This window comes from Typopeltis vanoorti, chromosome 1 (genome assembly GCF_054136105.1).
Source record: "Typopeltis vanoorti isolate ZY-2024b chromosome 1, IOZ_Tvanoo_1.0, whole genome shotgun sequence".
Lineage (NCBI taxonomy): Eukaryota > Metazoa > Arthropoda > Arachnida > Uropygi > Thelyphonidae > Typopeltis > Typopeltis vanoorti.
Genome location: NC_143549.1, coordinates 105116090 through 105141103, shown reverse-complemented (window position 1 = coordinate 105141103; position 25014 = coordinate 105116090). Strand labels below are relative to the sequence as shown.

Genomic DNA, 25014 nt, shown 5'->3' with positions numbered 1-25014 from the left:
TATCTTAAAATATTTATGTAGTTGTTTATATACCTGCATGTCGTATCTCTATGTCTTGTTCCTCTTGTCATGTTAGTTATTTTCGTGTTTTGTCGTTTGCAACTTGTCAGTATAAAAGTTGAGATCACTGTCTTTAAGTATATTGTCTGTTTGTATTCATGTTTTAGAAATGGAATTAAGACGGTCAAATTATTATCCCCCCCCCCCCCAAACATAGAATCTCTCAAAGAAAGTGACATGTTGCAATATACCTTTAAACTCACAAGCACACACATTTAGAATCTCCTGCATAGATAGACCGAAAATACTACATACACGAAGTATAAGTTCTTCAAAAGTATCACCTCTATCGGCTCGATATAGAAAATCATGATCACCAGGAGGCGTTAGGTTCTATAATGTGACAGTGGAATATGTGCTCTGGCTGTTGTGGATGCGTTCCTCTACCCACGTGTTGCTCTGGTAGTAGAAGAGTTTTATTTATTTCTTTTTTAGTTCCAAATTTTGTTTTCGCTAACGAGATTGAATATAAGTTTTTGAAATAGTTGTATATTATTATTCCAACAAGACAAGAGAGGGCAAGGTATACTTTTTCTTCTGTTTGGAGTCCCCTGGATTGATGTTATTTATTTTTTTAGATATCTAATCTTGATTAGAAGCAGAGATTTATTTATTCGCGAATCTGTAAATTTGTGGTATTCACTTCCAAACTTGAAATGTTTCTTTCATAGCGTGAATTATTCTGAAATGCAACCCATTTTATTTTCAACTTAACGGTGAATGGGATTATGTTGATGCAATAATCAGTTTTAGTTGTGATAACCAGTGTATGTGCCCTAATTTACGATAGAACTTGTCATTTTTTCTATTATGCTGTTTTTGTTCCATATTCGATAATGCATTCCTTTTCTTAATTGTTGTAAGTTACATTTCTTATAGTTGCCATACTTATGTACTTTAAAGAATGAATTTAAATGAAGATTTTTTAAAACGTTGTCATACAATTTATATGTGCTATTTTATGTTAGGTACTTATCAGTGATTTCTCTTCATTGTCGATCACATTTCTATTTCATAAGTTAAAAATGCTTCACCAGTGATGCTGTTTGAAACTTATTCACATAAGTTTATGACACAAGTTTATGCAGTTCTTTAATGAACGAAGTATTACTGACATAATAATTTGATTCCTTAAATTTAGAACTGAAGTACCAAATACTTCGGAAAAAAAAAAAAAAACTAAGGTACCGATAAGAGTTATGCAGTAAGTGTTTAATATATATATATATATATATATGTAGAAAGTTTTTTACCTCGGGTATAATATACGTTAAAGATACCAAGCTATTTTAAACCTGGTTTTAATCCATGTCTCAAGTAAGCAAACACAAAGTCAAGTTTTCGCCTACAAACAGTGCAAGTCTTTTAATATATATACATATATAATTCTCTTTATTAATTTTTGCAGATTAGTATGCATATGAAAGTAATCATAATGTATATAATAAATGATATATTTTGAAAGCATTATGAGATTATTTTTTTTAACATGAAGTAAATGACATTTAAAATAAATCTTGAAAGTTTTATTTTTATTTTATGTAATGTAAATTAATTGCTCAGGATGATGGTATATTTTGCACAAATTTCTATTATGAATTGCAAGTTGAGGATATAATAAAATCTTGTGCGGTTTCAGTTCCCACAGCATTATGGATTAATATATATATATATATATATATATATATATATATCAGATATATTTTCACTGTAATATTTGTATGGAATTAGCATTCATATCAACAGCAAAAGTTTATTACTACAAACCTGCAAAGTTTATTATTTAAGCTGCATTCTTAGATTAATGCAGCTTAATGAGGATTGAAGTGGGTGAATTAAATTGTTACTTTAATCAAGAGGGTATACTCAGAGACGTTATTGAGAAAATATAAGTAAAATAATAAAGAGCTGAATTTTGAAAGATAAGGCCAGATGAGAACAAATTCTGATTAGAAAAAAGGAAAAACAAAATAAAATTTTCTAGAAACTCATTATAAATAAGGTCATTATAAATCTTTCCCATTGAGTAATTCAATGGAAAAGATTTATTCCTTAAAAATAAATTAGTTATTTTCCATTTTAGCATTCAGCTATACAGCCAAATACATTATATTTTGAAACATGTCCAGTAACCCTGAAAACGTAATCTGTGTATTATATTGAATAATAGTAATTCAACTGTTACTCAATATGGTCAGTTTGTGAAGGTGTCTTCCAAGTACAAATAAGCAGTGGTTAATGTAAGCAGGTGGATGAAGTGGTTAGTATGTTATGAAATCTCAGTGGGAATATAGCTCTGGTATTAGATTGGATATTAGTCTGTGTATTACGAGAAATTCCAGAATCGGGCAGTGCTGTCTGACCGTTTAAAGTCTTAGCACTGTCAGGATCTTAAAGATTGGAAAGCGAACATTACATAAAGAAAGCTCCAAAACAGAGTTAGAAAATTATACACAGGTAAGAATCTCAGAAATTACTAGAATTCAGGCAGTGATGAATAGAAATATACTCATGAAGGCAGTACCTCTTTGTGAAGAGTAGATCTTGAAAGTTGAGTAAGATGTCACAGAATACTACAATGGAAATTTATTTTGTAAATTGGAATAGATATGGGCAGGATAGTTGATAGACATCAGTTTTGAGATGGTAGAGCAGAATCAAGGAGATCTAATGTATGGACTACTGCTGTTTTGTACATTAATGGTACTGGTTTGTTTGGTGATGATACCAAACTGGATTGAACAGTAGTTTAGTGATCCTACAGCATCAGTTATTAAATAGAATGACAGTTTGGGCAAAGGATAATGGTTGCCAGTTCAGTGTGGGAAAGTGTAAGTGCACTTTGGACTGAAAAAATTACAAACTGTATTACATTGATGGGACTTTACTAAAAGGAATTTCTGGAGGTAGAGATTTGGGAATGATGATGGACAGAAGTTGAAGTTCAGAAGATATATTTTAATCATCATGAGCAAAATTGCCTGTCAGCTGACCTGTTTGGCCAAGTGGTTATCATATCTGCTTTCCAGCCAACAGGCTGTGAGTTCAGATCTTGTCCTGCATGGCTGCTTTGTGAATGAATGTCTTTAGATATTAGATGAATTCCATTGCCATATGTGAGACCACCATCCTACTTATGGTAGGATTGAAGTGACTTGGAAAAGTATGTTTGGTCTCTAGATCATTTTCCAGATTATCTAACTCTTAGACCTGCTACTAATTTTACTATAGTCTAGCAGTCTCTCATGGATAAGATTCACATAAAAAAAAATTAAAAAAGCACAAAGAATCATTTGGAATGTTGACAAATCCACAATTAGAGATAAGGAAATTATCTCCATGTTTATGACTCACTGTGACCCATAGCTGTGTGGTACATAGTACCCTTCAGTTGGAATGGACCTAAGTTCGAATATCTTCATGATGAAAGGAATCTTTCTATGGAGCTTTTTGCAGTTGAAGGTGAGTTAGCCAATATCATATGGAGGTAGCTTTTTTTCTTCTCCTGGAAACTGGTTTTTCATACCACATACAGTCAAATAAGTTAGTAGAACAAACAGATACACATTAGAAACAAAAAAAAGTATTATTGGTAGTGGGCAGTAGATATTGTTGTGTATAGTTGGTAAATTAAGTAAGCATTGGAGTTGTGTACAGTAGAGTAGGATGCACTTCTTTGATGAGTCCTTGGAAGTGCCAGGTAATAGTAATAGATTTGGTCATCAGGATTTTTTGGAGTGGATCCAGAGGCAGGTGATGGTGATAGGGTTGTGGAATTTTCTGTACAAGGATAATTGATTTGTTGACAAGTAGAAAAGAGGGGAAGTTTTTCAAGTACATAATGAGAGGACAGAATAAGAGTCACCTATAAAAGTTGTGTAAGAGTGTGGTTAACAAGGATATAATGACTAGATGTTTTGCATAGAAAGCAGAAAGAGTGGGATGAGTTGTCAGAAATAGTTATGAGCTTTGTCAGTGAATGAGTTTAGGTAAGGGTATTGTGTGAATAATGGTTAATTTTGGTCTCCTGAGATTGATCTTAGACACCACTGAGATGATGGTAATTAAAACTTTCTGATTGAATCAAAAAATGGCATTGGAAGAATAATTTTGACTGAAATTATTCAGTACAGAATAATTATATTATTTGTGGAAAAAGTGATGAAAACATCAATTAAAGGAGAGATGAATGGATGGATAGTAGTAGTTAAACAAGCTGTCTGATTGTCTAATGGGACAGTGGAATTGAATATCTCATTGTATTTTGAAAGAAATGTCAATAACTTGAATCTTGTGATTTGCAAAGAATTTTAACAAGATAAGATACTGCAGTAGTGAAACAAAGATTAGATTGGTAGTATTTGTAATGTTTTGATGAAAACAAGTATTATTATTATCCCAAGACCCCATGGAGTCAAAGACTCATCTTAGGAGGTCCCATTGTCATACATGCAGCTGATCATACCATGCCTTAAATACATTCAAATTCTCTGCAGACAATTTGTTTCTCGTGCAATTCTCTGCAGATAATGTTCTCAAACAAGCCATTCCAGTAATTTACAATTCTGTGCAAAAAACCTGCTGCTTACTCCCTTGCTCATGCCTTCCTTATGCAGCTTACAGAGATGATGTATTGTTCAGGAATCAAGTATGAAATTGTATACTAGTTTGTATATTTCTGGCATAGTGGTTAGGATTTTAGACGTGTCCAGAACTATAACCAAGGATTAAGTAAACTGGATATGAATTAATATGTTGCAACTTAGATTTGTTAATGGGAATTTTTGTTTTAGCAGTTTATATTTTTTAAAGTAATGGCTATTTTGGTTAAGAGGAAATGAATTTGTAGTGATATTTTTTGATTTTGTAAAGGAATTTGACTATATTGCATTACAAGTTATAAGTTGAAGTCCCTAATAACATGTGATAATATGGTGTCTGGTAGATCATCATCTGATAATAATTCAACTCATCTACTTATACAGTAGATGAGTTGAATCAATTATCAACCCCAGAGATCTGGGGTTGATGATTGATAGAAACCTGAAGTTTAGGAGACATATTGCAAAAGTGGTGAAGGTAACAAAGAGGATTGCTGCAATTATGAGAAGGACACTGACCTGCAGAGATAAGAGGGTTATCATTCCGCTGTATAAGTCTCTGATCAGACCACACTTGGACTATTGTTCTCAGATTTGGTCCCCAGAATTTGAAGGGGATAAATTAACTGTGGAAAGGATACAAAGATGGATGACAAAAATGGTTTCAGGACTGTACAAGGATAGTTATGAGGATCGGGTGAGGGAATGTGGACTGCAGAGTTTGGTGGATAGAAGGAGAGGTGATATGATTGAGACTTTTAAACTATTGGGTTGACACTGGGGAGTTCTTTCGCTTGGTTGAACAGCAGGACGGAGTGATGACAAGAGGCCATCCCTGGAAGTTACGAAAGGAAACTGTGAGCAAGAAGGTGAGAAGTGGTTTCTTTGCGTGGAGGGTGGTTGAACCGTGGAATGCATTGCCTGATAGAGTGGTGAGAGCGAGAACAGTCAATGAGTTTAAGGAGTGGTATGATAGACTTTGTGTTTCTTAGGGGGGACCTCCCCTTGATGAGTCTTGACAGACTTTATGTTCTTAGGAAGGACCTCCCACAATGAGTCTTTTGACTCCATGGAGGCCTGAATAATAATAATAGTAACTGTAGCAGACCAGTATGTATTAAGGTATTACAGAGAGAGAGAAAGAGACACAGAGAGCAACGTTTCCTAAGATGACTGTTTATTATAGTGCCATAAGGTCTGTTCTTGCAAGTGATACTGAGGAGTTTGATAGGAATTTTGTTTTGAATAAAAGATGAAGCTTAGGACTGTATTATGTTTGTTGACTGTATTGTGTTCTTCTGCTTGGTTTGCAACTGAAAGGGAACATCCAGTTTTTCTTATGGTGCAAAGTTGGAATGAGTGATATCTTCTTAGGAAATCTTGAATAAACTGATATTGTGAGTAGCTGCAAATGTATGCCATCTTTGTATCAAAAAGGATAGAGTTTTATATTCTGGGTTAAAGAGTTTTGCATGATACATATCATAATACACGATGATCCTGCATAAGTAGGGAATCAAGAGATCTGATGTTAGTGGAAAAGGAGTTCAGCAAAAGATTCAGGGTGGTAGTGACAACACTGAGAAGGTGAAGGATAATGGTATAACTGGGAAAGTGATTAGTATGTAGAATAAGTTTGAGAATAGTGGGTTGAGGAGGAAATGAATAGCATGATTGCTGTGCTGTTAGGCAAAGGTATTCATTTTGTGAATGTATGCATCAGAAAGGTGGAATGTTTAAAAAGAAATGGTTGCTTTCGAATGGACTTGTTGTAGGACATTTGAAGTAGCTGCTATTTTATGAGAGAATGTGGAGATGTAAGATAACTGGAATGTAGATACAAATCACACACACACACACAGAGAGAGAGAATATTGAATTTATTTAAGAGTATAAGATCATATACATCAGGGTTTCCCAAACTCTGTTCTCCGAGAAGTTCTCCTGGAATTTGTCATTTTAGTTTTCTAAGCATTTTTCATGAATAAATATTTTATAGTGGAAATATTCTGAGGAGAATAATATTCGTGAATATGTCGAGCAGCTCAGACTCAGAATGTCTAATAACATCTGTGTAGCAAATATTAGTGACCAAGCCGTGTATTTTTAAACGTGGAAGTATTCATGAATTATTATTAATTTTAGCACATTGAAACCTTTCAACATTTGGGAAAGGGAATACCACTGTTTATAACCATCATAAAAATTGCCTGCAAGCAGATTATAACAATGGGTGGCATATCCTCTGTTCTCAAAACTGAGGGAAATGACATCTGTGTAGCAAATGTCAGTGACCAAGCGGCATATTTTTAAACATGAAAATATTCATGAATTATTGTTAATCATCCACCACCAGCCTGCAAAGTGATCTCCAGGATGTATAAAAGGAGGGGAAAACTACCAGCACATAGGAGAAAAAAAAAGTCTGCATTCACTCGTAAGTACTTATAATATTATAAATTTTTGGTGATCAGAATGGGATATGTCAATGAAAATCAGCACAAATTAATTTAATGATGTTGGCCTGAGGAAACTACAATATGCTACAAGATTTCATTAGTCCAGTGATTGATAACTGATTTAAATGTAATTTTATATTTGTCAACATGTCACAGAGAGAGAGAGAGAGAGAGAGAGAGAGAGAGAGAGAGAGATTGAAAAGCAAGTTGTGAAATGACATGGACATATAAAGATGAGAGTGTGATTATAGTATGGTTGTGGGTATAAAATACATGAGAGTGAGGAAGTGAATAGAATGGTTGAAGTAGGGAAAGAGATGTGGCATAGCAATTGGAGTGAGAAAAAATGGTAGTGTAGTTGGAATTTTCTCAAATGAAACAGGATTGGTATTTATCTTGAAAAATTGTAATATAATATGGGAAGAAAGGAATGATGGTGAGAACTTGTTACAGTGTAGATAAATATTGACATGGTCATGACATATGAGACTATGTGAACTGTTAGATTTGTATATTGAAGCAAGATATATTGGAAATAACAGGACTGAGGTTGTAACAATGCAGTGATTGAGTGAGTGTGCTCAAGGATAATAAGCATACACGAAACTTGATTAACTGAGGATGTCAGGTGTTAATAGAAATGGAAGGATAGGAAAGAAAAGGAGTACATTTGCTAATGATAACAGAGGAATTGTGGAGGCGGAAAATGACAGTATATATGATAGGTTTAATGCTATTTGGTATGTGAGGTTAAAATAAATAAATCTAATTATGGGGAGCTTCTGTGGCTCAATCGGTTTCTATAATGCTCTTTTGGAAAGACCTGGATTAGAATTCTGTCTCATACAGAGATGGTAAGAATTTTCTTCTCCCTAACTTAGGTTTTTCATCCTGCAAACCTATCCAGAAAAACATGCACAGTTGGAGGAATTTATTTATGATTATATGGATTGAAAGGAGCAGATAGTGTACTGAAAATTTTGAATGTCTAGATTATCAGGGAAAACTGTCTTAGGTAGCATGTAATGGAGCCAGAATGAGTTTTAGTGGTGATTTAATGATAGCTTCATAAATTGCAGTTGGAAATGGGGATATCAACATTGCTACTAGTTTGGTGAAAGTGAGCGAAGGTACTGGCTTAGGTGGTGGCCAAGTAAGAAAAATTTGCAGTTAGAATAGAATAGATGTAGAACTATAATTATGGTGGGAAGGAGATGGAACTCTCTAGTCATTAACATGTTGATTTATTAAGTGTTTTCTTAGATTTAATTGTGTATTTTTAGTATATTATTGTAGTTTTATTAGTGTAGTTATTGTACTCAAGTGTTTTATAACATTATTTCAGAGAAATTATTAGTTTTTACTACTCTTGAAAATGGTGCCAAAAACTCATCGTAACAAGGCAGTGACTAAAGCTGAAGTTGCTACTGAGGAGAGAGTTTTTCCTGAATAAAAACACTGCTGCAGTGATGATAATAATTTATCTGAGGATACGCTGACATTAGAAATAGCTTGGTTAAAAGAAATTATTAGGAAATCGAACAGGGAATTGGAAAAGGTGGAAAAATGTTTGTTTAAACTTCGACAGGATAAGAAAAAAGATGAGAACAATAACAGGCAGGAAAATACTGAACTTGGTAATCAAAATATTAATAACAACAAGGTAAGTCAGTTAATATCTAAGAAAAAGAGTTATGGTATGGTGACTCAATTTTAAAATTTGCGCTTGCCGAGGAAGTCATGACTTCTAGTTTCCTGGGAGCAAAATTAAAAATTTGACAAACGTAATTCAAAACCAAAAAAGAAATGGTAGTGCTGGTAGGTACAAATAATTTAAGTGGTGATAAACATGCTATGAGAGAAGATATGAAAGGTCTGTTGGAAGAAGCGGGAAAGAAATGTGAAAGAGTAAAAATTGTAGGATTACTTCCTAGATATGATAGTACTGAGTTAAGGAGGGCGATTATAGCAAATGATTTCATGCAAGCTATGTAGAAGATATGGATGTGAGTTTTTAGACGTGTGGGGTGTGTTTGATAGCAGAAAAGATTTGTATAAGAATGATAGCCTGCACTTGAATTCATTTGGCATCAGAAGCCTGGAGAAATTATTTCTTGGTATGAGACTTAACCATGCTACCGGCTAGGACGTATATATACGTCCACATTACTATGGATGCGAAGTGCATATTAAAATTGTAATACCATGGATATTACATTGAAATTGATGATGGATACGAAGCTTTTGATGATGCGCATTTGATCTTTAATGGCTGGTAAGGTGGTTAATACACAGAGTCAGGGAAACTAGATCATCAAGGGAGGAATGTGGAAAATGTGTATGAAAGTTCAGCTATGGTATACAAATGTGATAAAGATATAAATGCCTTTGAACATGGTTATATATGTGTTGAAGGAGTGGAAAAATATGCTTTGGTTCGGACCTTTTAAGTATGTCTGGGGAGGGGAAAAGAGAAAATTCTAGAACAAGACCAAATACATTGCATATCTAATTATAAGAATAGGCTAGGTCATAATTTATTATGGCTATACACAAATGCCAGGAGCATTAGAAACAAAGGGGTTGAGTTTGTTGCTTTATTGAATATGATGTGGCCTAAGATTGTTGGCATTAGTGAAACCTGGCTATCAGAATCAGATATGGTAAGTGGGATTGAGTGTAACGGATATACTATTTTTAAGAATGACAGAAGAGATAGGAGGGGAGGAGGAGTGCTGCTAATGATATCAGATGACTTAAGTCCAGTTAGGGTAGAAATACAAGAAACAATGATGGTAACAATGTCCCATGTAGCGATGAGTTTGAGTCTATTTGGTGTGAAGTGGAGGTTAACAGAATGAAATATTTGGTGGGGTGTTGCTACCTGGCAGCTCAGTTGTAGGGGACGAAGAAATGCATTGCCAATTTAGCCTTATGGGCACCAAGCGAATGATCATTATGGGTGACTTTAATTTTCCAAACATTGATTGGGTAGAAGAGAAATCTCATGATCAGAAAGAACAGGAATTTATTGAATTGTTGCGAGATAACTTTCTCAAGCAGCATGTGAAAGAAGGAACTCGAGGTCAGAGAGTGTTGGATTTGCTCATAGCATCAAAAGGGATCTCTGTCAAGAATATGGCTATTTTATCACCAATAGGTCACAGTGATCATGCTGTTCTTTCTTGGGAAGTATCTACTTGTATTGAAGCTCTGATTAAATCAGGCTACGTGTTGAATTACAAAGCTGGAAATTACGATCAACTTAGAAGAATACTATCTTTGGTCCCATGGTATAGTTACTGAATGGAAAAAAATGTGAGCAATGCATGGGAATCTTTGAAAAAGTGCTTGAATGAGGCGGTATCTGGATGCATCCCTAGTGTTTGCAGAATGAATAGGTTGGGAGTGAAATGGATGTGCAACTTATTAAGCTAGAGATCCACAAGAAGATGATGCTGTGGAAAGAATATCATGAGAATAAGAGTAATAGGAGTTACGAAATATATAAAGCTCAGGCCAGAAAAGTAATAACGGGTATTTTTTGAAAAGCTAAAACGGAATATGAAAAGAAATTGGCCATGCAAGGTAAAGACAATCCAAAAGAATTTTATCGTTATGTCACAAGCAAAAGAAAGAATGAATGTGGAAGAATAACTTAATTGAATGCAGGTGGTACACGAGTGTCAGAAGCTAAGGAGATTGTTCAGTTAATGAGTGCTCACTTTGCTAAGATATATCAACCAGGTGTATATAGCATTAATTGTGCTACTGCTACGTTGGTTTAAGAGTTAGAGGTTCATGAAAATGAGGTTGAAGAGCTCTTGCATAACCTGGATAAGAATTTGTTAATAGGGACAGATGGAATATCTGCCCATTTGTTAAAGGAATGTTCAGCTGAATTGGCTAGGCCTTTCATACATTTGTATAACTTGAGTCTCAGCTCAGGAATGATACCACAGGAATGGAAGGAATGTATGATAGTTCCATTGCACAAGGTTGCTGCAAAAACTGATGTGTCTAACTATGGACCTATTAGTATCGCTGGTGTGGTAGTGAAGATTTTAGAGAAGTTGATAAGAACTCACATACAGCAATGGGTAGACAAGCATTCTGTATTCTGCAGGGAACGGCATGGGTTTACTAAAGGAAGGTCATGTTTTAGCAATTTGCTCATATTTTATAACAATGGCTGAGTTGGATAAAAGGAATGGATACACTATGATGTTGGATTTTTCTAAGGCTTTTCATAGGATACCATATGATAGACTGTTGTGTAAACTGGAGAATATGGGATTGGAACATAATCTGTCGACTTGGATCAGGGGATGGGTGACAGACAGATATCAAAAAGTGGTATACAGTGGGTGTGAATCTGCCAGATTTAAGGTAACCACTGGTGTACCTCAGGGTTCAGTCCTTGGGCCATTATTGTTCAATCTATACATTAATGACATCAAGCAGGGTCTATCATCAGATTTGCAATTGTTTGCTGATGATGCGAAGATAGGCAGGGCAATCAGGGATGCTACTGATATTCAGCAATTACAAAATGATTTGAATAGACTGGAAATCTGGGTAAACGAAAATGGCTGTCAGTTTAATGTTAGTAAGTGTAAAGTTATGCACTTTGGCGTGATTAGAGTTCCAGCAGCATATTATATTAGCGGGGTTATGCTACAAGAAACTGAAGGGGCAAGGGATCTTGGTGTATTGGTGGATAAGAATTTAAAGTTCAAAGGTCACACAGCAAAAGTTGTAAATACAACTGAGAGGATAATTGGTATGTTGAAGCGAACCTTGACATGTAAGAATAAGGTAGTAATTTTGCCTCTTTATAAGGCTTTGATAAGACCACTCTTGGATTACTGTGTGCAGATTTGGTCTTCTGGGTTCGAAGGGCATAAAGAAGCTGTGGAAAGGGTGCAAAGAAGAGTTATAAAGATTATATATGTATTATGGGATTTAGATTGTGAAGACAGATTGCAAGTATGTGGATTACAGACTGTTAACAGGAGAAAGAGGGGGTGATATGATAGAGGTCTATAAACTTTTGAATGGGTGTTATAGCATTTCAACTGATGAACTTTTTTGTTATATGGAAGGTGGGGAGAGAACACAGGGGCATTCATGGAAGTTAAATTTATTTGCAGTCAAGAAAGGGGTAAGAGCTAGGTTTTTCTTCCAGAGAGCAGTGAGTGAGTGGAATAATTTGCCCTTACAGGTGGTGAGTACATCTAGTGTGAATGAATTCAAGGTTAGGTATGATAGCTTGGTTGGGTAATTTACAGCATTCCTTGATGAGTCCTTGACTTCCTGGAGGTCTTAGATAATAATAATAATAAAACATTATTGTGAATGATGATCTGTGTGGAAAAAAAGGAACGTATAGCATGATGATTGGTTAGTACCAAGTCAGGCAAGTAAATAATGTAAAATTGAAATGGATGAACAGTGTAATCAGACAGTGTTGGAAAATAAGTTATTATAGAGGAGATATAAGATAGTAGGTACATGATTAGTATAAAATGTAGGTTAGAAAAGAGACTGGCCAACCTCTTCTCATGTTGCACTTTTTCTTTACTTACTGTTTCTTGCATAGCATAAGAATTCCAAAGAGAATTCTTTTGATATGTGGTAAACAAGAGTAAGAATCATTATGAAATGGTAATACTGGTATGTGGTAATGGTAGTCAAATAACCACAGTAGAGGAATGCACACAGTGAAGAAATGTAAATTGTAGGGCTTAATTGATAGCAGTGATGTTTGTGAGGGGATCGTACACGATTAATATGGAAGGAATTATATAGACTAGAGGATGAAAGAGTATTGTGGAAAATTGTATGAAGTTGTGAAGAAGGGAGCAATTTGTTGATTTTCTTTGCATAGAGAATAGTGGGTGAGTGAGACCTTCTTTGTTGAGTTTGTCTCCATGAGGGTTTGTTATTAATGATATACGAGTATATGGTAGGATAACAGTAATATGTATTATTGTTAGTTTGCATATTAGAGTGGCTTGAAAAGTTCTATATTTGGTCTCTAGAGTAAGATTTCTGGATTATTATTATAAGGGTAAAAGTGGTGTCACGTGCCCATTTTGGTTAGATGTGCTGTCGTGGCTTATGCAACCGTGCTACAAAATTCAAATTAGTTTGATCTTATATTGCCTTTTTATTGATGCATTAAAGTTTTAAGAATGTATAGCACATCAGTGCTCATCTTAATTGGTCCAATGCAATTAATTGTAGGATAACTTTGAATATTTTATCAATTAATTGTAATCAAATTGTGCAGAGTGGAGGACAATGTATTTGTTTTAAGATGCTGTATATTAGTTGTTGAAAGTTTTTCCACTTGGTTATACTATAAATTAAAGATACCAAGAGATTATTATGTGACACCTTCAGGGAGTCCAAAGACTCATCAAGGGAGGGCGTGCCAACAGCATTGAAAGATTGAATCCCTTCGAACTATTAACTGCGCTCAAACTTGCTTAACTTTTAGCATGAGCCATTAGGAGTAGAGGCTCTACCAATCGACCCACCTTTGCTGGCAAACAAAGTTTGTGCCAGAAGTATTTTCAGGACTAGGGCAACTCGTGGTACCAAGGCAAGTGATGTGAAGCCATACCACCTTTACCATGAGTTGCCCCAGTAATGAAAATAATTCAGGTGCAAACTTTATTTGCTTACACTTGGATAAAGGATCTTGGTATCTTCAATCTATACTGTATATTAGAAAACAATAATGAAGGAGAATGCTATATTTGGTTGGTATATCTTATACTCAAAGGTATAAAATTTGGAAGAGGAGGACAAGAGTTATCTCTTTTGACTGCAATACTGTTTCCCAAATTTAAATATTGGCAAAAAGTTATAAATTTATTGAAAATTATATATTAGAAACTTTTTTATATTATATATAAAAACTTGTCTACCATGTCAGTTCACACCTCACGTACGCAAAACAGATGAAACTCAGAAAGCAAAAACAGCAACTCATGAGAAATGACAGTATTCGGTTGGATTAGTTGACACAATAACTAATCACAGCCTCTAGGTGCTATTGTCTCAGAACTCGCCCTGCCTCGCCTTCCAAACAGTTTAAAACTACTAGAATGCTAAGAATTTGACCTGCCACGCCATCTGTACATCTTTTCAAAGTGCTCAAAGGTGTATGTATTTTGAATGGCACACCCGCTATTAACACATGTGATGCAATATTTACACGTCCTCTTCATGAAGTGTTAGTATATTATGTTTAATTTTAGGAATCACATTATGTTTAATTTTAGGAATCACATGAAGCCATAACAAACATGAAACAATTGAGGGAGTCTTTAATGGGAATAAATGCAAAAATATAATATCAGTGATATTGTTATTTGGTGGATGAGCACCACACACCTAGCACACCCTGAATATTTGCCCCTGATCGCTATCTGTATGGAGTAAAAAGACTCATCCTGGGAGATCCACACTAACCATTATTTACACAGTACCTATCATACCACTCCTTAAGCTCATTCATCATTGGGACATTCACAACTACCTCTGGCAATCAATTCCACTCATTCACCATTCTCCAAGCAAAAAATGTATTCTGCATATTTTTGCTAACATAAAAATAAATAAATAAAAATAGAAAACATCATTAACCCACCCATGTTTCTAATTTACTTCAGGTTTGCAACCTTCTGTGGATGTGAGAGCTTTTGATAAAATTCTTTATCAAATTGTGTATGTGTGTATAATCATTTTATTATGAATCTAATGGGAAAAGCTGTTTTTTAACAAACAGAAATGTAACCTGGCAAATATGATTACACAAAAGCATATTGTGAAAGTTATCAGCATTTTTTGTAAGTTTATTTTTGCTTCTACTTGATGTGTTTGAGATGTTAAATAAAAGTTTTGGAACCCTTCTTTTGTAATTATCTAATAGTAACACAGTTATCCAGTGTCAAGCATATAAAAGTTGATTCATTTGAACTATTGTTGTACCAAATCCTAATTGAATTTTGTAATTTCTTGTTTTGATATCTTTTGAGAGATGGCATCCCAATCTTACTTTCTTCACTTTCTCATCTCCCAATTCCATAATATTTCTTAATTTAGTTACTGATCAAAACATTTGATTAAGTTAACTGTTATTTTAAATGAATTTAATGGAGCCAAATTCTGGATTTGGTGTGATATGACAAAGTATGCCTGTGTTATGCATATCATACATTAAACCACTAAATTGGCAAGAAGTTATCCACTTACAATCCCCCAAAAAAGGGGAAGAATTAATAGGTTTCTTTTATTGTTAGTCTTGCCGGAGTGTGTTGGATTACTCCATTTTGCAGATTACATTTTCTCACCACTCATATTGTTAAAACCCATTAATTTCTTCCTAGTTCTTTCTTTGGAACACATTTTTTATTTTATTTTATTTTTTGTGGCTTTATATTATTATGGATTCAGTAGGTATTGTGGGTTCAACAACATACACTTTCTATCTAGGATAATCATAAAGTAACTTAAAAGTGAGCTTCAAAGCACTCTGCCTATCAGGAAGATATATAAATAAGTAAATTTTATATTAATTTGTAGGATTTATTTCCAAAGAATGAGATGAAACAGAAAATGAGAAAAACAGAGTAAAACTAATTTTTTAAACTTTATGCAAGTTCCTTAGTTTTTGCCAAATACAGTGAGATATATTACAAATGTAAATACTTTTTTGGAGAAAGGATAGGATCATACAAGAATTTTTCAGAAATAAATGGTAATTAGACAGAGATGAATTTTTGAGAGGTTATGAAGAATCAAATGAGCTGACATGGCCAGTAGTAATGTGTGAAGGAGGAAAAATATAAGTGCAAATTGAACTGATAAGGTGCATGAGAGGATGAAATGATTAGAAGTAATAGAAGGGGGGGGGGGTGGAGTATAGTACAGTGACAGAAATATTAAGCCTAAATGAAACAGGAGTTGGAGAGACAGAAAACCGTGCAGTAAGTTTCAGGATAGCTAAGGAAGGAGACAAAGTATGTATTGGGGGAGTGAAAGAAGATATAATGATTCTGTTATTTTGGGTTGTGCTAGATGAGCAAATAATGAAAGCATATGAAAATAAAGATTTATAATGAAGGGTTCTGAAGCTTTGTGCATGCATGCAGGTAGAACAAGTAGAAGATATGATTGATTTAGTTAGAAAAAGTACTTATATGATATGAGATAATATACGAAAAAGTTGTTGCATGAATGAAAAAGGATTAAGATTGTGAGCTTGTTGTTATAGTGTGATATGAATTAGCTGAGATGGAGAACTGTGATTGGTAATAATTTAGTGCACAGACTGTGCAAGACAGTGATGTGCAGTATGTTGATATATGGAATATATACTTGTAGAATAGATTACACTTACAAATTGATTTGGTAGCAAGGACTTGGAGAAACTGTTCATTGAAAGAATGAACATAAGTAGTTAAAGGAAATAAGGAATCATAAGATGGCTGTATCAGAACTTGGACATATGCACTAAGCTGAAAGATGGAGATTGTCGAGAGAGAGATAATCCTAAAATGATAGGACTAGTTTTTTGAGAAAAGTAGTGATTTCAAGTAGGATAAGTTTTGAGTACATTTGTGGATGGAAAGTTACCATCAGCATATTTCTAATGAAAGACTATCAGTATATTATACTTGATAAGAAATAATGTCCTAGTTTTCATTCTTTATCAAGTGTAAGCAAAGCTTGTGTGTGAAGTATCTTCGTGAGTAGTCTATTTGTATATAGACTTCACATCAATTACCTTAATATCCAATGCAAAACACTTCGTTTCAGATATGTATATTGCTGTGCTTTATGAGAAAGTACAAGATTATCAGAGTGCATTTGGTGCACTGCATTGTCAACCAAGTTTCATTTTGTGATACCTTTTGAGTCTTGGTTGTCTATGCAGGAAAAGAATGATATCATATTGGCTTTGTCTTAAGATGGTGGGCCATCTATATATGAGAGTTTTAAAAGCATAAATGGAGTGTTGTGCTTATTGGTCTTGCAGAGCAGTAAAAAAAAATCCCATCAAATTTGGATTCGAGGTTTCTTTTCAGTTGAATAAGAGAAAATCACTAGTGCTTGGGACTTTGTTCAAGAATTAATACAAAATGCCATCAGTGTTGAATATGAAGTTAAGAAGATAAATAAAATGACTTAAAATAGATGAAACATAGAATTATGCATGCACTGTATTTTGTGATTCAAAGAAGATATTATGGATGAAGTATTATGAAGAGGGTACTCTTCAGTAGCTTGGGGAATTTATGAGACATGGCCATAAGGTGACGAGTGTGGTGAGGAAAGAGAAATTGGTACGTGATAGCAGAATTATGCAGTTATGTGGCCGGTAGATGAATGAGTGAATATGAAAGAATGACTTTATAGTGGAAATGTTCAATGCACAATTCTTTGTATTTCCTGTTAGTGGGTTGGAGTAAAGGTAAATAACAGTGAGAAAGAAGAGATGTTGACAGTTCAGTAATTTTAAGTTTGCTTAATGTTAATATAATTGAGTCTAGAGATATTGAACAGTCCCAGAACAGCAGAAGAGGGAAAAATTCCAAATTTGGGAGCAATATTCCATGGCTGGGTTGATTTGGGCTTTGTATAGAGTTACAAAGCAGCTGTGAATGCTTCTTTGTTAAGAATCCTTCGGGTTAAGGATTTTTTTGGATTTCTTTTTGTCAGAAAACTATTATTATTATTATTATTATTATTATTATTATTGTTCCGGGAAACTCCAAGGAGTCGACAGACTCATCGAGGGAGGCCCTAACATCATGTCAAGAACAACTATTCCACATTCACACAGTATCTATCATACCTTGCCTTGAACTCATTCACGGTCGTAGCACCCACAACAGACTCTGGAAGCGTATTCCACTCATTTACCACTCTCCAAGTAAAGAACCTAGCTCTAACACCCTTGTCAACCACACTCTTGCCCAACTTCCATGCATGGCCCCTAGTCCTCCCACCACCAGTCATATTTTCAAAAATATCTTCTGGATCAATCTTATAAAAACCCTTCAGTAATTTGAATGTCTCAATCATATCACCCCTCCTTCGCCTATCGTCCAATTTCTGCAACCCACAAATCTTCAACCTATTCTCATAAGGTTCATTCCACAGACCTGCTATCATCTTGGTCACTCGTCTCTGGACCCTCTCCACTTCCTCCCCATCACGAAGAAACCCTGGTGCCCATAGCTGGGCACAGAAGTCAAGATGGGGTCTTATCAAGGCTCGATACAGAGGAACAACAACTTGTTCGTCTCTGCATGTTAAAGTATTTTTCAGAAGCCAAGTGATTTGGTGAGCTGTTTTAGTTACTTTTGCAATGTGCCCCCTAAACTTCAACTCCCTATCCACCAACACTCCCAAATCCCTGGCCTCATCAATCTCCTGGAGTATGATTCCACCAATGCGATATACTGCTGCTATTCTTTTCACCCCAAAGTGCATAACCTTACACTTTGCCACATTAAATTGACATCCATTTTTCCTAGCCCAGTCCTCCAAACTATCCAAATCATCCTGTAAAATTTTGACATCTTGTGCACTCACAATTGCTCTACCCAACTTTGCATCATCAGCAAACAAGTGAACACTTCCTCTCAGATCCTTTCCAATATCATTGATGAACAAATTGAAAAGCAGTGGTCCAAGAACAGAGCCCTGTGGCACTCCACTAGTCACAAGACGTCTTTTAGACTCCACTCTTTGATATCTCTCCTTCAACCACCCTCTTATCCATCTCACCAACCCTATATCTATACCCATCTGCTCCAGTTTACTGATTAGGGTTCCATGTGGTATCCTATCAAAGGCCTTGGCAAGGTCCAGTAGTATCACTGTAAACCCATTACCCCTATCCAGTTCAGCCGTCACTGTGTTATAAAACGTGAGCAAGTTACTGCGGCATGATCTACCCTTCACAAAACCATGTTGTCCCCCATACAATATCCCATTTTCATCTATCCAATCCTGTATTCTTTTCTTGACTAATTTCTCTAAGACCTTGACAATGATTCCTGATATGCTAATCGGTCGGTAATTTACAACAGCAGTCTTGGAACCACCTTTATGCAGTGGAACTATTTTCCCCTCTTTCCACCCGCTCGGGACTAACCCAGACCCGAGATTCAAATTAAACAAAATGGTCAAGGGTACTGACAATTCATTAGCTGCTTCTCGTACAACACGAGCTGGTATACCATCCAATCCCACAGATGTATTGACATTGAGGTTATGCAATAGACTACTCACCTCCACTTCATTAACCACAATTCCCGTATAATCTACTGGTTTATTCGTTTCTGCAATGTCACCACCTGGATGATATACTTTTGCAAAGTGCTCACTCAGTAACTCAACTATCTCAACTGATTCAGTTACCTCCCTACCATCGGCATTCTTTAAAATCAATCTGCCATGTACATTTTTCCTTTTACTTGCTACATATCTAAAAAACTGTTTAGGATTCTCTTTAGCCTGCATGGCCAATGTTCTTTCGTAATCCTTTTTTGCTTTTCTTACCACACTCGTCACCCTTCTGACCTGCGCTTTATACCGTTCATGTGCCTGCCGGTCACCCTTCTCCTTAAATTCCCTCCATAGTTGTTTCTTTTTTTGCAACTCAAGCTTAATGGTGTTATTCATCCATTTAACCCCTACCTGATTTATTATTCGGACTTTAGGTATACAGTCAGCCATTGCTTCATGCAAGCACTTCTTAACTACCTCGCATGCACTATCAACTTCTAGTCCTTGCAGTTGTACATGCCATGGCACTGAACCAATCAAACTCCTAAGCTTGTCATACTTTCCAGCCCGATAATTCCACATGTACCCTGTCTTAATTGAAAATTCTACACCTTTAGCCACCTCCCAAGTTAAGACCCTATGATCACTCTCACCGATTGGTGGCAATGTGGTCATATTTGTTACAGCCAAATCCTCAGATGTAATTACTAGGCCAAGCACTCTCTGACCCCTAGTATTTTCCATTACATGCTGTCGCAGATAGTTATCCCTTAATAACCGCATAAAATCCAGTTCCTTCCTCCCGTGTGTCCTCTCCTCACTCCAATCAATGCGACCATAGTTGAAATCTCCCATAATAATCACCCTCCTTCCACCCATTTCTTCTATTTGCTTGTGCATACTGTCACCACCATCTTTTCCATCACCTGGTCTATAGCAGCACCCAATTGTATATTTAGTTCTGCTAGCCACAATCTCACACCAAATGGCCTCAAATGTGCTCTTTTCTCTATCCTGCAATTCAACTTCTATTCTCCTTGGCTGGAGCTCATCAGCTATCATCAACAATACTCCTCCCCCCATTTTATTCTCTCTGTCATTCCTGAACACACTATACCCATCACATTCAATCCCACTAGTTATATCATCTACAGTCAGCCATGTTTCACTAATACCTATAACCTGTGGTCTGGAAGTGCCAACCATAGCCAAAAACTCTTCCTTCTTGTTCCTAATACTCCTAGTATTAGTGTACATGAATTTAAGACCCCCATTAGCCCCAACCCTACCTTGATGCCTTATATTAACTATCCCACTCAGATTTGTTGTCCTTATTTGCTCTGGCATATTATATTCATTCTTACATTCAACTGCCTCCATAAGGACTGTATCTCTACTCCCCCCCCCCTAACAAATCTAGTTTCCCTGAATTTGCACATCCACTACATTCAGCAACACTTTCTCAAGTCTTCTTACACCGTAACCATTCAAATGCAAGCCATCCATCTTATATAGATCCTTTCGCCCATCGAACTCACTCCACACGTCCACAAATTCCACACCACTCGTCATACATAACCCACGCATAAAGTCATTCGCAATTATAGCCCTCCTTTTAAACATTTCACTGTCATACCGTGGCAAAAGACTAATCATTCTAACTCTCTCACTCTTTTCTTTTGCTACCTCAAACAATTCATTCAGGTCTTCTATCATTTCCATTTTATCTCCTTTCAAATCATTCGTACCTGCCACAACAATCATTTCTTTCACCCTTTCCTTTTGCTCTCTAATAGACGCAGTTACGTCCTTTATGGTCGCACCAGGTTGGTAAGATTTTGTCAAATCCTCTACTAACACACCTCGTACTAACGAGTCTCCATACAGCACTTGGGAGACATGGAGGGAGCTTTGCTCAGGTCATCACTGCAGTACCTACAACACCATCTGGATGTGAGAGTGGTGGAACCCTGTGTGGGCAGAAGTTGCACTCATTGGCCTTAGCAAGGGACCTGAAGGAGCAACTGCCATTTTGGGCAGTGGTGTCACAGGGTTCCATTGTGGAACTGATACTAATTTTTTCTATGTATTGATGATATAATTCATGGCTTGATATAGTACATCATGTGTGAGAATGTATGTATCTCTTGTCTTTTGACTCCATGGAGGCCTGAATAATAATAATAATTGCCAGACAACTGAAGTAAACATGTATATAATAAACTAGAAATATTTATTTTGCATTAATGATGTTACATTTATTTGATTACCATTATCATTTTCCTGATATGTATGCTTAAGAGGTGTACAGGATACTGTGACAGTACCACATGATTAAGTTTATATTATTACTAATCTCCTCTCAACAAGTTTCCTTCACATTAGTCTGTTATTTGTCAGCACTCCAATATCTGATATTTTGTTTTCCAGAGCACTTCTGATTGAATCAGTCTATGTTGATCTTGGTTTTCCTCTGGAACTTTTCCCTACCATCTTGGCATTAAACAGTTTTGCTAAACTTTCTTTCCTATTCTGTTTAAGTGACTACACTGTCTTGATTATCTGTGCTCACATATTCTTTAGTGCTAATAATGTCAAGTTCCATCCTAATATCTTAATTTTTAATATGATATTTCATTAATTGTCAGCTGTTCACTCTGAACTTTTCTCATGACTCATATCTGTGGCCTCTAGTCTTGGATCAAGTGATTTAAACATTGATTTGAACATTATCTTGTGTACTGCTAACTTAGTATTTTAGCTCATTTCTCTCTTACTAAATATAAGTTCAAAAGAAAGATTCCGGTATTGTGACCACATGTTTATTAAGATAAATAAAAATAAACAAACCTGACAAGTTTCTTATGTCGTTTGACTTACATCTTCAGGGGTTAAAGGTAACTAAAAGTTTAAACATAAGAAATGAGAAATTACTCAAAATAGTTCATTCTGTGATGTTATGGCCGTCTAACTGTTCATTAAATTAAAAAATCCGAATGCAGAATCCTTGCATGTTAAGTTTGAACAATGCTGGATGTTGTCACATTCTGTTGTTCACATTCACACTGTCCGAGGTCTGACTTAGGTATATTTTTTATCAATGCTGACCAGTGGCGTAGTTAGGGGGGGGGGGTCTGTCCCAGGCGGCGCTTTGAACCTCTTTGAACTTTTGCAATTAATTCTGAAATACAGTCTCGAGAACTCAGTTCCAAATATTGTAATGCTACTGCAAATTTTTCTCACAATTGCTGTAAGTGTTGCTAGTTGTGAGAGGAGTTTTTTAAAATAACATTTGATTAAGAATGGCCTACATTACTATGAAATAGACTTCTCCAATGTCATTGACGATTTTGCTAATGGAAAAGCAAGAAAAATAACATTTTAGAATATTGAAATTAAAGTTTTACTTCAAAAATAAACATAGTGTTTTAATTTATTTCCCTATACATCATTTTAACTTTTTGTACTATTTTTGGTGTGTATTGAGAGGGGTGGTAAATTCAGGGACCACTCCGGGCGGCAAATGCTCTGGCTACGCCACTAATGCTGACCAAACTTGGTGAAGAATTAGGCCCTGGTTTTTGTTGCTTTGCATTGGAATTCTAAGCATATTTGCAACTTCTTTAAAAAGCTTTTTAATTTCCACTATAGAAATTAAAATATTGATAGCTTTTTCAGGAAGATGGAATCTTCAGTAATAATACCAAAAGTAATGTTGTTGCATGGAGTAATTAGAAGAACAAATTCAATATAAAATGTGCTATTTTGCACACAAATGAAGTATATATATAAATGGCATTGATGTGGTTCATATCAGGATGGTTTTAATAAATTTAGTTTAATCCTTTATCCAAGTGTGAGCAAACAAAGTTTGCGCCTGAAAGTATCTTCAGGACTGGGGTAAGGTGGCACAACACCGGGCAACTGGTTGCAAAGGTGGAGCAAGATAACATCACTCCTATCTCATTATCTCCCATAATGCAAAACTCATCTCCTTGCGGATATGTATAATGTTATGCATTAAGGGAAGGGCCACTACCCAAGCTAGTTTTGATCTTTATTGAGGTCTCTTCAGTGGGAGCCAGGCCCAAGTGGAGATACCAGTTAGAAGCATTAGCAAGGTCATCTCTACCTATAGGAGTTGCCAAATGGTGTGCCACCTTTTTATTAAATTACTCTGGATTTAGAGAAAGATGTTGAAAGTTTATTTTTCACTTGGTAAGACTATAATAAATTTAGTTTAATCCTTTATCCAAGTGTGAGCAAACAAAGTTTGTTCTGAAAGTATCTTCAGGACTGGGATAAGGTGGTACAACACCAGGCAACTCGTTGCAAAGGTGGAGCAAGCTAACATCACTCCTACCCCAGTCCTGAAGATACTTTCAGAACAAACTTTGTTTGCTCACACTTGGATAAAGGATTAAACTAAATTTATTATAGTCTAACCAAGTGAAAAATAAACTTTCAACATCTTTCTCTAAATCCAGAGTAATTTAATAAAAAGGTGGCACACCATTTGGCAACTCCTGTAAGTAGAGATGACCTTGCTAATGCTTCTAACTGGTATCCCCACTTGGGCCTGGCTCCCACTGAAGAGACCTCAATAAAGATCGAAACTAGTCTGAGTAGTGGCCCTTCCCTTAATGCATAACATTATACATATTCGCAAGGAGATGTTTTGCATTATGGGAGATACTGAGATAGGAGTGATGTTAGCTTGCTCCACCTTTGCAACCAGTTGCCCGGTGTTGTACCACTTTACCCCAGTCCTGAAGATACTTTCAGGTGCAAACTTTGTTTGCTCACACTTGGATAAAGGATTAAACTAAATTTATTATAGTCTAACCAAGTGAAAAATAAACTTTCATCAGGATGGTTTATTAATTCATCAGCTGCAAAAATGATTTTTACAGTCACACATTCATTAAATGATGCTCATCTTGCCCTGGGTGGTTTGCCTGTTCTGAAGGGCAAAAAAACCCCAGTTTCCAGATGAAAAAAACCTTCTACTTCCTTTTGAGACCGGCTAACTCACCTTTAATCGAAAGAGACCAGATAACAGTTCCTCACATTATGAACAGGAATCAAACCCTGGTCTCTTTTTGACCAGAGGGCTTAGTCTATATCGACTGAGGTACGAAGGCTTTTGAGATGATCTGAGGTATGTAGAAACGTACCACCCTTCTTAAGGTATGTTTTCCTGATACCTGATTCAATTCAGGTACCAGGAAAACAGATCATCTCTCCACCTTCATTAGCACCACAACCTTGCATTGTTGTACCACAGTATGATTGATTCATTGCTTTATTTTATTCTTCTTGCTTGTCTTTCTTTGAAAAAGACTGAGTTAGGGAGGCCTCTTCAAGAAAAAAGAGAAGTAGATTGAATGAAAGTGAAGAAGTTCATTTAGAAGCAGCTCATTTTGGCAAAGACAGAGTGAGGAAGGCCCTTCTGGAGAAAAGAGGTAGATAGAATGAATAACATACAAGGTAGATCAAATGACACAATGCAAGATAGTCATGGTGGTGGTAGTACAGAAATGATATATGTAAAACATATCAGTCTCTCCACTACCACT

General features: G+C 35.8%; 1 protein-coding gene across 3 annotated transcripts in view; it reads left to right on the top strand.

Moving 5' to 3' along the window:
- The first annotated feature begins 417 nt into the window (after nt 1-417).
- The window catches only part of LOC150110284 (WD repeat-containing protein 89), a 201711-nt gene continuing 177114 nt past the window's right edge, over nt 418-25014 (top strand). The window contains exon 1 of one of the 3 annotated variants that reach the window (XM_090392484.1): nt 418-462. The gene's annotated coding sequence lies outside the window, so the exon portion shown is untranslated. The other 2 variants (XM_090392493.1, XM_090392511.1) reach the window with 2 other exon arrangements.